The 13,562-nt window shown below is 40.3% G+C and overlaps 1 protein-coding gene across 7 annotated transcripts in view; it reads right to left on the minus strand.

Moving 5' to 3' along the window:
• The window catches only part of FBXL7 (F-box and leucine rich repeat protein 7), a 310,991-nt gene that overhangs the window by 182,555 nt on the left and 114,874 nt on the right, over positions 1–13,562 (minus strand). Inside the window, exon 1 of one of the 7 annotated variants that reach the window (XM_052704052.1) lies at positions 8,192–8,273. The exons of the other annotated variants lie outside the window; for them this stretch is intronic. The gene's annotated coding sequence lies outside the window, so the exon portion shown is untranslated. Of the gene's footprint in view, positions 1–8,191; positions 8,274–13,562 lie in introns of those variants that run through there. 7 annotated transcript variants of the gene reach the window in all.

The raw sequence follows: 13,562 nt of genomic DNA on the forward strand, positions 1-13,562 counted from the left end.
CAACTGGCCTCATGAAGGCTGTGCTGGCTCTCAGCATCCAGTTCAACACACAGACCTTCAGTCATGGAAAGCACATTTAGCAGACCAAGTCAAGCTGTGCAAGTAAGTGTTCTCTGGGTGTTAGGTGAAGAGGATCTCAGAGTGGAACTATCTCAGCCAAACTTTATTGTTCATCTATCTTACTGCTACAGAATTAAATGCAACCACATCTATCATCAGAAACCTTTTCCTCTATTAAAAACTAGACATCAGACATTGACTGATTGGGCTATACTGACTCAGTGATGGAAGTGTCAGCAATGTGTCTCAGAACGGGAGCCAAAAGCATGAGGAATAGTTCAACTTATGGGGTGCTGCTGCGAGAAATCTAAGAATTTTTGTAAATCAACCCCAGACTGCACTGTGCAGGGAGAGAGGAGAACTCGAACACCACCACGCAAAATAATGCGGTCCTACCGCATGCTCAGGCTTGTTCAGTTTACTGCAATACCCAATCTGCCAATATTAATTTCTTAATGAAAAACTTGGGATACTACATCATCATCAAAGTGACAAAACCCACATCCTGCTTAAATTTCACTCACTTGAATGACATTTCATGGAAAAAAAGAACCCAAACTACAACAGGAGCAGACAAGGAAAAAGCACTGTGTTTATATAAACTACAAGCATATCTTTCTTCAAAGTTAGACCAACATTTTCACTAGGATCTACTCATTAAAAACAAATTAAAAAAAAAAAAAAAAACCCAAACCAAAACAAATAGCCAACAAAACCAAAATCGCACAGAACCACTGAGATTTTCTGTAGAAAATAGAATCCACATTTCTACTGAATACCTCTGATAAAGAAACAGGTCCTTTAGTAGTAGGAATGAAACAGTTAAATTCTAGATATCCTACATACTCCCACCTTTCCCTGCAGCTGAAGCTGTCTGCACATAATTTGAGAGCTGAATTAAAGGAAAAGAGTACAGTATACATAACACGTTAAACTATGAGTATGAAAAGAATGTATGTGAAAATCTTGCATATTTTTTGTTTGCCTTTAATTAGAGATGGATTCCTGATCATGATTATCCTTAGCAGAAAATCAAGACCAGTCCCTGAAACCAAACAGTCTTCCCTTTGTGGGCCTCCTCCTGATTTATGTAGGGCTTTAAACAACACACACACACACACACAAAAAAAAAAACCTTAGAGCTGAGGTTACTATTTTTTTCACATCAGTTAGTTCTTATGAAGATGCAGATGGACCTTTGTTTTAGGATATTTATTTCTCTTTACACCTTACAGTGCAAGCAAACAGAGCTAGGAAAAAGCACTACTGAAAGCAATGTACTTTCAAAACCGCATTTTGCTAATGATTTTAATTATCTTTTGAGCGATGATCTCCCCACTTTAAGATGTCCCTCATGGCAACTTCTTTCATTGGTTTGGATACTATTGAGCCACCTATAAGCAATTCAGAAGTCCCCATTACAATATATTTTGTGATAACTGGTCTTGGTTCTCTCAAAACTGAATATAGCACCCTAATAACTGGATTAGATCATTTGACCTAATGTGGCTCCAGTCATTTTGCAACAGTAATCGAGCCAATGAAATGCTGGCAGAAGTTCCAATTCCAATTGTGGCAAACACTCAATGAAATGCCAAAGCTCAGCTTCTGAAATAGGTTGCCTGTGTGGTTCATAGCTGGCAGGGGCGCGATAGGAAGATGGTAAAATGGCAAAGGGAAGATTACAATGCTAGGAATAAGTGCTATTAACAGAGGGAAATGTGGGTTTCACCATCACACATTTTATCTGCATGCTCTCTCCTTGCCTGCACAAGGAAATATCTGAGACCTAGAGCTCCCCCGTAAATCCCTGAAGATTGTAGAGATTTCTTTCTTTCCCATGGCTCCAAAGAGGAGTAATACAGGGAGGTTGAAGTCCTCCATTCCCATCACCCCCTTAGTAATGGAGCCATTCTGCCTGCCCTTAGGAGGAGAGAGAGACAGGCTGATCTCTGACATGCTGCAGAGTAGAAGGAGGTCTTCCCATGAGAGGGAGTGCTTCAGAAAGCATGCTGAGCCAAGGGCAGAGGGAATGAGATGTGGGCAGAGCAGGAAACTTATCTGCTTCAGTGCAAAGCAGCTACTACATTGCCATGAGGGACACAATGACCCAACAAGGCGCTAAACTAGATGTATGCTTTGTATTGCAAAAGGCATTACACAAAATGTCTCAATCATTTCCCAAAATGAGAGAAAATAGCAGGTCAGTGTAACATGAAATGGACAGAGCCTGGTCAAATTCTTACCAACTGAATACAGAAAAAATAGAAAACCTGTTTCGCATTTATGCTTTCTTCTACAGCCATAGAATAACACATTCACTTCATGGCACTGACAATTTCTGAAGTTATCAAGAGATCAGCCATTATTCCTCATCTCTGTTTTACAACTTTTTCATCTGTTTCACATTTCTCGGCTCTTTTACACGGTACTTTCAACAGAAATCTGACCACCATAACTATAGCACTCATACCACGCAACTAGCTCAGAGGCTATTTGTGTCTCATCAGTGAGCACACTTAAGGAACACAAGACTTAGCAGCCTGATACAATCTTTGCATGGCAGATTTCACTTTGCACAGCAAAAGCCTGTGCACAGGCATGTTGCATAAGGGGGCTGCAGCCCTCGCCAGCAGAGAAGAGCCCACAACCGCCCCTGGTTCAGGTGGCTGCAGGTCTGTGTCTGCCATCCTGAGAGTCAACACGGGTGGGCTCTGGAGCTGCAGACACATCTTGAACCCAGTGCTCCAAGGTAGTTAACAACAATGTTAAAAGTCTGGAGGAGTCGTTCCCCTGGCTTCATTTCCAAGCCCCGCAGCGGTGGATTGGTTAGCCAGTAAAGAAACTCAACCAAATCGTTCCGCATGCAGATAGCCTTTCAGCAACATTCTTACTTTTTAATTTGAAATTTACTTGCTGTTCCAATTGCTATTATAAAAACTATATTTTTTTTAGATCTTTAACACTGAAATTCCAGATTCTCCTTCAATTACCTTTAACGAGGTAACTAATATCATTAGTCACATCTGGCTTATCCCATAACCTTGTGCAGACAAATAGGTGAAAGCTTATACTTGTCAGCCGCATTCTGACACGCGTACTACCCAGTCACTTTACAATATAGCTGTGTGAAATATTTTGTGCATGATTACCATTGGTGCATGCATCCTCAGAGATGCCAGAATGTGGTGCTGGGCAAGAAGAACATAACAAAGGTACACTGGGAAAGGAAAGGAACCAGCCATAAACTTCCAAAGTAAAGCCATTATAATCATTGTGGAATTTAAATGTGAAGGCTGTTGGCTCTGCTAAGCCCTCCCATGAGCCTGCAGTGGCACACCGCACAGCAGAAGACACAGGAGAATGAAGAGGCACTGCACAACTGCATTGCAACTTGTATCCCAGGTTTGAAGGTGATTTCAGTAATGGATCTATCTGGTTCTTCTGACTGTACTGTGTTTCTCTTCCATGAAAAGAAGAAGAATAAATAAGTCTCTAAGAAATGTCAGAGGAATAGATCATTATGAAGGCAAAGTTTAAATTACCTAGTAGAATTCTGTACTCTTGAAGCATTGCTGTCTCAAATCTCAAATCATCCTCTGCTTACCTGCTGTTTGAGAGCATGTTCATGTTCCCACAGGATAAGCCAGAATACAAGAACTACCTGCAAGACTTTACTGCAACAGATACAAAGGGTGAAACTGAAAATGATGTAAAGGCCACAGAGTTGAACATCACAGTCCTTAACTTGTGGGTGCCTGGCTACCAGGGAGGGATCCAAAATCTAACTCAGATGTTAAGGCTCCTTTTACAGCACACTGCAAAAGTTACAGATCTGACAATGGAATCCAAACTCAGCCTTTAAGTCAGAAGCTGCTTAAAAGTCAGACACTGAGTTGATGTCATTTAAAACTACCTGATAAAAGGAGTACTCATGAAAGCAATGAATGAAGAGCGAGTGGGAGGAAGAGGTCAAGTTGTTTGCTCTCTGCTGCTCAGATGGCTTGACATTAGAAGCAGATGGCTGAGCGTCTCCTTGGGAACCACACTGCAGGTCGCTCCTGAAAGCAATGCCTAAACAAGAGCAGAACAGCAGAGATGGAATACTAGGAAAAGTACAAAGTGGTTCCAGGAACATGAAAAGTTGAACACAACTCCATTCACTCAAGTGAATGTCCACCTCATTCACAGGCAGTCATGCCTACCTCTTGCCCTGCAGCTCAGGTTATTCGGTGTTCTTTGTTGCAGACATGACCAAAGATGATTGAAGTTTAACTCTGCAGCACACCTGACTAATAAAGCAATTGACAAATTACTTGTTAGACCAAGGCAAGATTTGAATCTGAGTTTTTCACTTCTCAAAAGGAGAAATGTTGTAGTCGCTATCTTGCCCCCCTTTCCTGCTTAGCACAGACAGAACAGCAGCCACTGTTGCTTTAGTAGGCCCTCTCAAGGTAGGTCTGTTCTAAGAATATCTCCAAAGTTGCTCATAGCAGTCACGCAAAGAAGGTATAATTACTCGATTCTAGACAGGGACCCTACCACAGGAGTTGGCCTGACACTTAGGCCTTTACAAACCAAGGTGCTTACAGTCAGCCAAAACCAAAATGGGGGTGAAATACAGTTTCTAAGCATACAGATTATAGATATGCTGAGTTGGACCTCTGTGGATTGATTACTATTTTCCTACTTAAGAAGCATGAAAGGACACATAGCATTGGGAGGGAATAATACCGTAGAAAAATTCAACCTAAGCTGCACCTATAAAAGCAATTGGAACATCAGACTAGAAATTTACAAACAGTCTATGTAATTCACTGTGAACATACACAGTGGAGTAGCTACATTCCCATCATAGGAAAAGCATACCTCAAATCCTACAGAGGTTTCCAAATGCATTTAAATTTTCTTTAATTGAGGGGAAAATCTTTTCATTTCATACTCTTCGGTAGTTATTTACAATTAATCAACTGAAGGTATGTAAAATAAGTTAGTTGATAATTACCTAAGAATACAATTGAGAACTCCTGTGAAAGTACTCTCAGCTGTGAGAACAATAATGTTAAATATTTATGCAATGTTAAATATATAAGTTAACTGTAAATATTTGAACAGCTTCCAATCAGCAGACTTGGAGAGAGAAAATGAAGGCCAGGAACCAGACTCAAGCAGGCACTGGTGGCCTCCTGGCAATACACAGAACACACTGTTTTAATGAATTCCATGGCTGAAACCAAAGCTTGGTACAACCAAACAACCATGTTTGTTTAATACAATTGTGAGCTCTTTCATAGTCTCATTAGATTCTGCAGGAAAGAGATTAAAGCATATTGTGTACAGACATGTCATTTTCATTAGACAGATTCATTTAAAGAATTTTTGCCTGATTAATCTAGTCTTGAGTGTGTGAAGCCATTAACTATGTTTATTTTCTATGGGTTTCTTTACATTTTGATTGGCCTTGAAACAGTCTTTTCATAGAATCAGAGAATCACAGAACAGTTTGGGTTGGAAGGCACCTCAAAGCCCACCCAGTTCCAACCCAGTGCTGTGGGCAGGGCTGCCACTCACTGAGTTGGGCTGCCCAGGGCCCCATTCACCCAGCCTTGAGCACCTCCAGGGATGGGACACACATAACATGTTGGGCAGTTGTGCCAGCACCTCACCACACTCTCAGTAAAAAATTTACCCCAGTATCTAATATAAATCTTCCTTCTTTCAGTTTAAAACCATTCCCTCTTGTCTTGTCCACCCATGGAAGAAACAGATTTCCAACCTGTTTATAAGCTCTCTTTAAGTACTGGAAGGCTGCAATGAGGACTCCCTGGAGCCTTCTATTCTCCAGGCTGAACAAGCCCAGATCCCTCAGCCTGTGTTTGTAGGAGAGGTGCTCCAGCCCTTTGACTGTCTTTGTGGCCCTGTTCTGGACCCTCTTCAACAGCTCTGCATCTTTCTTGTACTGGATAAAATGCTGTCATAATTTCTCTTGCATAAAAATCCTTAAATCTCAGGAAAAATTTTCAGCAGCCTTGTTTAACCCACCAGCCGTGCAAGAGTTATGCAGAGACTTAGCACATCATTGTTTAAGAACTGGCAGTCTCGTGCAGCACAACACAGCCTGAGGTTCTGGACATACCATAAACCCGTCTCAGTGATACTGAGCCATTATTGTCTACTGGGGCATGCACATTAAATCTGTGATGTACACAATGGGTAGAGCACGTCTCGCAGAGCAGTGATAAAATCCAGACACCCAAGGCATCTGGTATGCTTATGTTCAGTGGCATAATTAGCAGTAATTTCCCATTGTTGCTACCACTATTAGAATTTAAACATGAAAATGATGGAAATGGCTTCATACTTACAATCACAACCAAACTAGTCAGACTGCAGAGCCAAAGACATGAAAGAACTGGAATTGTCATAGTGTTTGATAGTAAGACAGCCAGAATCGGCATGATGAGTAAAGAAACCTGTATTCCACCAGTTGCAAATCTGACTTGGTCATTAAAAAAGCTGATGTTTCAGGTAAACAGTTAAGAACGTGTGTTGGTTTCCTAACCATGTTGTATGTTGTGAATGTATTTCCAAAATAAATTCTCTCATTTTCAAAGATAAAGCAGTTGGTGAAGTTAAGGCCATGATGTTCATAATCATGTGATAATTTTCAATAGTCTCAAATTTTCCTTTATTTTTTAAAAATACCCTGTTTCAGGCAACCTCAGTTCTTGGAACAGAGACACGGATGCTATGAACTGGAGGTGTTAAAGCTTGTTTATGTGAGAAATATGTTAGCAGGTAATTTTGGTTCATTCAGCAGTTAGAAACCAGTTTTCCATAAGAGAGAAATCTAAAACAGCATGACACAGATGATACATATTTCACAATGTACCAGAGCAGCGCTGTGGTCCAGAAACCATCAGCAACTTCCAGCTTTTTTTCCTATGTTAATCATAATTAACTACTAATAATACAGTGTCAGTGGGTCTAGCAAAATTGCTAGAAGCAACTACAGGACTAATTTGCTGGAAAAAAGGAGAAAGTCAGTGATTTGTTAACCTACAATAATAGCGTTAGCACACATGGACAGCTGCCAGCAGAAATTCAAGACAGTACGTGTATCTGCTGGCTGGATCTGATAGGGCTGTCTTTATGAACCTGCACCCAACAACACTGGCTCATTTCCCTACCTCAGAGTTTTCTCACCTAGTATGTTTTCCAGTTATCTTACTTCCCATTAGCATATCTAAAGATAACTATCAGCCTAACTAAAACAAAGTTATCATATTCAGTCACTATTGTTCAGCTGCTTCTTAAATAATAGTCTTATTGCATTTATTATTTATTATTATTTAGATAATCTTGTTGCATCTTATTGCAATAGAGATAGGACTAGAGGGAATGGCTTTAAACTGGAAAAGCATAGATCTAGATTAGATATCAGGAAGAAATTCTTTACTGTGAGGGTGGTGAGACACTGAAACAGTTTGCCTGGTGAGGTGGTGGACGCTTCTTCCCTGGAATCACTCAAGGCAAAGCTGGATGGAGCTTTGAGCAACCTGATCTAGTGGGAGGATTCCCTGCCTATAGCAGGTTGGAACTAGATGATCTTAAAGGTCCCTTGCAACCCAAATCGCTCCATGATTCTGTGATATATTGAAGTAACTCATGCTAGTGAAGAGTTTAGGCCTATTAAAAGATGCAAGAACCAATAGGTCTGTACAGCCAGGATAGATGAAAGAGGCAAAAAAAGGAGGGGAGTACAAAAAGGAGGCAGAAAGACAAAAAAGGAAGTAAATCTAGCAAAGGGCTACAATGATCATGAGAGGCCTGGAGCACCTCCCTTATGAGGAAAGGCTGAGAGATCTGGGGCTCTTCAGTAAAATAGACAATTGAGGGGGAATCTTATCAATATTCATGAAGTATCTAAAAGTTGAGTGTCAAGTGGATGAGGCCAGAATCATTTTGGTAGTACCCAGTAACAGGACAAGAGGCAATGGGCATAAACTAGAACACAGGAAGTTTCATCTGAACATAAAGAACTTCTTTACTGAAAGGATGATAGAGCACTGGAACAGGCTGCATAGCAAAGTTGTTGAGTCTCCTTCTACGGAGATACTGAAAACCTACCTGAATGTTTTCCTGTGCAACCAACTCTAGGGAGTCTGCTTTAGCAGGGGGTTGGGCTAGATGATCTCCAGAGGCCCCTTCCAATCCTTATGATTCTGTGATTGGGAGAGAATAAAAATTAGGAACCAGATGAGAAAGCATAGAAGAAAGATAGAAATCAACTAGAAGATCTTGTTTTGTCTCTCATACTAAGTTCACTTGAAAGCTGCAGAAAACATGAATGTTATCTGCAAAGTTGAGATTCTAGCTTCAGGCAGCTTCTCCACAGCCCTGTGCCCTAGTGAGAATCTACCCCAAAGACAAAATGCATTAACTTAGCACAGCAGTGGGATAGCCTCACATTAGATGTTAACTTTTGGTCAGGCAGTTGAGCAAGATGGTCTTCAAAGTTCTCTCCCAATTGAACTGTTCTATTCTGTTCTATCCATCACAACAGAGCTGAAGATTTTGGTGAGCATGAGGAGATGCTCCCTCTGTGGCAGCCAGTTACATTTAACAAGTTGTCAGCATAAACAATTACTGCCAACATGCCATGCTCCATGATAGTCCTCACATACAAGTAAACAACAACAGTATGAACACACTAAGGAAAAGCCAGATGAGAAAGAAGGATAACGGGCTGGAGACTCCAGTGCCTGTGATCAGAAGGGGGACTGGCAGATTAGTGATCCAATGGACTTGGTGCCATAGATGAGAGAACTGGAATCCACTGTGGCAAGCTGGTTTCTCTGGAGAAACCTTACCCGTAGGACTGACAACAGAGACATCTGTAAATAGAAAGACCAATCCCATGACAAAACACACAGAATCAAGATCATTATTGTACTTTTTAGATTGTGAATTAACACACGTGAGTTAACAAAAGCCTGGTTTTTAAACGGCAAAGAGAATAAATATATTTTTCTACCCTTTTATAACTGTGAGGACAACCAGAAAATGCTTCCAAAATTGATACCATACGTGCAGATTAAAAACAGGCTGCAAGCCAAATCCTCCTCTTCAGTTTCACTGGCGGAGCCCAGCAGACTGCCACAGAGCTACGCTCGAGCAGCAGGGAAAAGAATTTGACCCTTTGACTGCTGCATCAAAAGCAGCTAACTTCCCACTGCATTTGGTGGCCTCAAAAATTAAGAATTACAAATGGCTTTGTGCTCAACGCTGTCTCATTTTCCTGCTTGGGCAGATGGATGCTGATGTCCTCCTGCTCTGCTCTTTCTGAAATTGCATTCCCTTTCCCCTGAAGCAGCATGACTGGCATCCCTAGCATCTTTACTCTGTGCCGTGTACATATTAGACCATTGCTAATGAAGGAAGGTTTTTCCATCTCATCAGTATGTGAATATGTACAGCACTGCTATGCAACAGTGAAAAAGCTAAGAGCAGTAGGATAAAGTACATGTCTTTGCCACCTTCCTTTCCTTTCAAAGTATCATGGAATAATAGAATTGTAGAGGCTGGAAGGGACTCCAGAGATCACTGAGTCCAACCCCCCCTGCAAAGCAGGCCCCCTATGGCAGGCTGCACAAGTAGGCATCCAGGCTGGTCTCGAATATCTCCAGAGAAGGAGAATCCACAACTTCTCTGGGCAGTGCTCCTGTTCTAGTGCTCTGTCACCCTTACCATGAAGAAGTTCTTTCACATATTGGTGCAGAATTTCCTATGTTCAAGTTTATGGCCATTTCCCCTTGTTCTGTCTGCACAGACCACTGGAAAGAGGTTGGCCTTGTCCCTTTGATTTCCACACTTATTATATTTATAAACATTAATAAGATCACCTCTCAGTATTCTTTTCTCAAGGCTGAACAGATGGAAGTTCCTCAGCCTTTCCTCATAGGAGAGGTGCTCCAGGCCTTTATCATCTTTGTGGCCCTCTGCTGGCTCTTTGCAGGAGACCCCTCTCTTTTTTGTACTGGGGAGCCCAGAACTGGACACAAATCATCTACTTCATCCACTAATCATTTTCCTAACACACAAAACCTGTCAGAGTAACAGATGACAATTTTTCAGTGGTCCTATCGTTTAACTTGTTTGTTATTCCAAATGGTTCGATTTCATACCAGTGTACTCAAGTACAACAATTGCTATCAGTCATTTTCAGTCATATGTTAGGTTTTATCTCATGATCACAACCATTTTATTTTTAAGCTGTATGTTCTATATATTGATAAGAATTTAGATTCCCAAACGAAGAATATATGGTACTTGGTGGTAAAACTAAACCTTGAAATGTGATTCTTAAATTAGCAATACTTATTTACATCGAGAAATGCCAGAATCCTTCTCTCTCAGTAAGGGCTGAGAACTGTGTGATATAGAAAGAAAAAAAAAAATCAAAGTGAAAAAATAAATAAGTACAGTATGAAAACACCCTTTTTTTTCCCCCACCAGATGCAGTACACGCTGCACTCAGATACCTTACAAACACTAATTCTGCTAAAGCCAAGCAATTTTGCTTTTGCTTTACAAAGAAGCTGATTTTGAAACTTGTAGGTAGCCTCAATTTGACTTTCGATGTGCTAGGATCCAGACTGAGCTAAGAGCAGCTGCCCAAGTAGCTTAGAGTAGGTCATGAATGCCTTCTACCCAGACCTCAGGCTGATCCTGAACTCGGGATTCAGGTTCATCCGTTTATCTACATAGTCACATTTATTTCCCAATAAAACAAAAGCACAAAAAAAAAAAGCCAGAAAGCATACTTAAGGAAGCTGAGGTAGACAAGGGATGAATAGAAAAATACAGCAGTCACATTTCCTGCAAGCAGGTGACAATCATCCTCCCTTCCAGCTTTCATTTCCTAGAACATGAGCAGTGCTTGTAAATCACAGGTGTGTATCTAATGCAAGTCGTATTTTCACTATCAGATCTAAGTTGCAAGTATTGCAATTTGGGATTTATCAGTATGTCAGCGGCTGCCCAGAACTTTTTAAAGGAAGCTTCCCATATCCTGCAAGAAGAAAGTCAGCTCCTGAGTTACAGATTAATGCCTGAAAGCTTGAGACTGGGCAGTGAAGCTGCCCTGAAACCCGTTCATTTTGCTTCTGGTTTGGAATTTGTTGCAGCTTAACTGGACTCCAATAACAGTAACTTGAAGGGTCATCTCAAATCCTAGACTCATGGGATGACAGATGTCCCGTCAAAGCATAATCCCATTTTCAGGCACATAAGATACAGCACTTGATCAAAGTGAGAGAAGATACAAAAGTGCTCACTGCACTATTTGCAGGAGTGGCCCTTTGAACAGTTAAGCCAGCAGAGTGATACGATGAGCAAAACACTGCTGTTCAGCAACATCTGGCTTCTACAACGGGTAGTGATTTTTTAAATGGAACCAGCTTGCTGATCACATGCCAGCTGGACACAGTAAGACAGGGACAGCATTACTTTAAGTGAAGAAAGAGTGAGGAAGATAGATGTTCAATGAAATCCAGTTGAAGACCCCAGGATGAAAGTAGCTGCTTACGGGAACATCTCTCAAAGAGAATCTCTGAAGAACAGAAAGTCAAAATGTTCCGGCTGCTTATGCAGCCAAATACCAATCTTAACATGTGGCAGATAATTTGATTGTAGATAATATATTCAAAATTAAGTTGGCTACCCAGTGAGCAAGATGCTTTTACTTAGATGTCAAACAACATCAGATCCACCGGGAGTTCAGATGCTCAACCATTTTGAGATGTACTCAGAAGGAAGAACAGAATTACAAAGTAGTCAAGACTTCCCACTATCTTTTTTTTTTTTTTTCCTTCTGGAAACCAAACTCTTATATGCTATACAAAGCAAAAACCTCTGATATACAAATAGCATTATTCAGAACATAATTTCTTCAAGAGATCTCTTGTTAGGCACTATGTGCAATAGACCAAAATGTAAATCATTGCAGTAAGTCATGGATCGTCATAACCACAGTTTCTGTTGGCTTGCTGGAATCTTTCTTAGACTGCACATGATTAGTGTAAGTTAATTATATGTGCAGTCACTTTTTTAGTATATACAAATACCACTGTTGAGAGAACATATTTTAACAGATGAAATTGCCAATAAGCACTTTTAACTTTTTTTTTTTTTTTTTTTTTGTAGAGAAAAACCTTCTCTTTGAGACTGAGAACAGTACATAAGTGAAAATCATTATTTCATGTCTCAGAATTTTGCATCCGTCTCAATAATAACTGAATTCCCTTGCTCTGCACTCAATATTATTTCCCATTTGACTTTTCATGTCATTGGGACCACTAGAAGCTTACATAAATGTATGTAATCATAGGCAAAGGCAAGATTTAGATTTGTCTCTGGGCTTGTCGGTAGCTGTATTGTTTATTTATTTAATTCTTTCACGGTGTTCACAAAATAGGGAGGTCGTTCTTGTTCCCATAGGAAGATTTTTTGTCAAAAGACTCAAATCCTCAAACATCTGGGGTAAGAGCTAACCCCTTACAAAGGATGCTTATAGAATTGAACTCTGACAAGTATGAGAGACTTTTTCAGATACAGAAGCTTTTTTATAAAAAGGAGATCCTTAAATTCAAACCTAAAAATTACAAAAGACTTGCATATAGCAGCAGTGACTGTGAGATATACCTGAAATTCAAGTGGGGAAACAAAAGCAGACTACAGAGGAATACTTGAATCATAGAATGGAAAACTTTCTCAAGGATATTGCACCCTCTGGCACATCTACCAGACATTTGACCACAGCATGTGTACACAACACTGTATTTAAACGATACGTGTTAGAGGTAGAACAAAAGAACAGATAGAAAGGACAGACCAGAACAATTTGCATTCTGTTCTTCTAATAAGAGTAACACATCAGACAACATAAATACCTTGAAGTTCAAGTCCTGTAGAAATAAACCAAATGTCCTCCCCCTCCCCACAACATCACAGTTTGTTACTTTCCAAAAATCCTTATATAAGCACTTTTTTTTTTTTTCAGCAAGCAAGCAACAAGCCAACCAAACACTGGGAGAGTTCTGAACCATGACAGGGTTCTGATGTCAGCCAGAAAACAGAATTCATCATGAATTAATAAAAAAAAAAAAAAGTGAGGAGAGGAGATATTGTCAGTAGGTTTTAATCAACTATGATGAAATAATGGAAGGGAAAAAAACAGCAGGAGAATAGCAACCCTAGATGTTTGCATTTGATACTGCAAGTAATGCAGACAAACTGTGTACTCCATGATGTTTAGAAACCTCTAGCATCCAAAACTTAAGTGTACCAGGAACTCTCTGGTTAACTTATCACTTTCTAAACCAAGCCGTTTCTCTCCTTTCACTTTTCAGACGCACTGGCATCCTATAACACTCTATAAATGGATAGCTGAGATCAACATATCCCATGTTCTGGCTGTTCCATATATTTTATTCTTTTCT

The sequence above is a fragment of the Tympanuchus pallidicinctus genome, unplaced genomic scaffold, assembly GCF_026119805.1.
Source record: "Tympanuchus pallidicinctus isolate F22 unplaced genomic scaffold, pur_lepc_1.0 scaffold5, whole genome shotgun sequence".
Lineage (NCBI taxonomy): Eukaryota > Metazoa > Chordata > Aves > Galliformes > Phasianidae > Tympanuchus > Tympanuchus pallidicinctus.